Here is a 2143-nt window from a genome sequence, read left to right as displayed (position 1 = left end):
TCGAACCAAAGGGGTTTTTATGGGTTTTTTTTTTTTTGCTTCAAAGCCTGTATGCCCGCATGCTCGAACGAGCCATGATGCTTGAGTGTGTATTTAAATAGAGACGGGCACGTTGGCAGGCGAGCTGTTTTTCTGGCGGGCTGACATCTGGCAAGTCTGCGCTCCAGGGACCCATCCAGCTCTCCACAGACCGCCTGATTAGGCTCTAATAGAATATTAGCATTTGCTCTCAGGTAAGGCAACAGTGAGCCGCATAAGCTGGCAGCAAGTCAGTGGAAAAGGAGAAGCCACGTGTGTCTTTAACACTGATGTGCTTCCTGTAAGGCCGCTTTATGAGGAGGCCTGCAGCAGGAGGGGGACATGCACGAGTTAAAGGCGAAATTTATATATAAAAAAGGAGCAAGTTCTAATTACATTTTCACTTTTTTGGTATTCATCTCACACAGAGAGAGGACAGATTGAGTGGGGATGGAGTTGCTGCTGCTGTCTTGCTCATGAGCACTGTGGCAGGCCTCATGTTGCGTCTCCACAAACCACCTTTTACAAATAAAATCTGTGCAGTCGAATGAGCCTGAAGATTCAAAAAAAGAGCGGAGTAGCCCACAGCTAAACCATTTCCCTCCTCCTCATCAATAAATAACTAGATGAATAAATAAAATAATATTAATACGTCTGGATGAGCCACTTTACCCAGTGTAGTCATGAAAAAACGTCCGATTAAATGTTAAAGTTTGTTCTTTAATGAAACACATATTGCAGTTCAATAATTAAATAAATTAAAATTACATGGATGTAATAAATTAATAGAATAATTTAACCAGGGGAACCAAAAAAGGAAACATACAATACAGAAATAAGTTACCTCAGCTAAAACAGCAATACAGTAAAAACCTGTACGGATATATTTATGTGCATCGACTGATTCCAATGAAATATTTACATTTTACACGTATACTTCCATGAAGCTGTTTCTTTTTCTCTTCAAGAAAAACATTACTTAAACAAGGTGATTTTTTGTAACAAGCAACGACTTCATAATGATGCGTATATTTATACAAATAAATAGCAGAAAACATACATAAAATAAGTTTAAAAAGAGAATACTATCTCATATAGGCTATATCTCGATTGTACCATCTCAAACGTTAAAAATTTTGTGACTGTGTACATTTCACAGTCGTTTCCCTTTAAAACCAGAACAACACGCTCAACTTGCTGTCAGAATTTGATTTTCTCAAGAAAAAAAAAAAAAAAACAAAAAAAAAACGAGGAGGGGGGGAATCCCAATAAATATATAATGAAGTAAACATGACCTCACTCAATAAATACTTCATAAGACACCGGCCCACGCTGGATTGGAAACTTATTGGAGCCGGCGTGAAATCATATTTATTTTTTTTCCCTTTTAAATTGCGAAAAAACTGTAAAATCCTTACAAGTGAATCTCCTATTTCGATAAATTCCACATACTGAGGCCTAATAATAACCCTAGCAGGTATCTGGAAAATAGATCCCTGACTTTGATCACACATGGTAACAAAATAAATGGAATTAATTACACATTTAGACACAAAATGAAGTGTGTGACGAGTAAATTATTCATTTACAGAAGGTTATTTGGCAGTAATCTAATATTAGCTTTCAAGACCGAGTGTTTGTCCTCTTTAAAATCCCCTCATGGACCCTGAATAAAATGTCAGACTGCAAATGTAGCTTAATCCTATAAGCCAAAAAATGGAAAACACCAATAGTCACCAAAACCAAGTGCTCTGAGTCAAATAGCCCCGCTGTGCGTCAATTTAAAATAATAATAATATTAATAATAAAGACATGTTATTTTCACTGGGCTCTAACGCAAAACTATAGTCACCATTTGAAGTTAATTATAAATAAAAATGAAAAGCATAGAGTCCTGTAAATCAGACTGCGTTGGCATTAAAAAGGTGAAGCATAGTAAGTGTGGAAACAGTGGTCTTACTTGCTCTGTCAAACGATGCTCTACTCTTCACTCCACGCCTCCCTCTCAGCGAGTAGAAAGACGTGACTTGGGGGGGTGGGTGGCTTTTTTTCTCGAGGTTTTTTTTCAGTCAGTGTTCAAATTTTTAGATTTTTTTTTTTTTGTTCAAAGCACAAAGTCATCGAT

General features: G+C 37.0%; 1 protein-coding gene across 1 annotated transcript in view; it reads right to left on the bottom strand.

Annotated features, from left to right (window-relative positions):
- Nucleotides 1–717: 717 nt before the first annotated feature.
- The window catches only part of pou4f2 (POU class 4 homeobox 2), a 3585-nt gene continuing 2159 nt past the window's right edge, over nucleotides 718–2143 (bottom strand). Inside the window, exon 2 of the mRNA XM_023262230.3 lies at nucleotides 718–2143. This exon is cut by the window's right edge and continues 1020 nt beyond it. The gene's annotated coding sequence lies outside the window, so the exon portion shown is untranslated.

Source organism: Amphiprion ocellaris, chromosome 4, assembly GCF_022539595.1.
Source record: "Amphiprion ocellaris isolate individual 3 ecotype Okinawa chromosome 4, ASM2253959v1, whole genome shotgun sequence".
Lineage (NCBI taxonomy): Eukaryota > Metazoa > Chordata > Actinopteri > Pomacentridae > Amphiprion > Amphiprion ocellaris.
The sequence above is the reverse complement of the archived record's forward strand: the minus strand, read 5'-3'. Positions and strand labels throughout refer to the sequence as shown.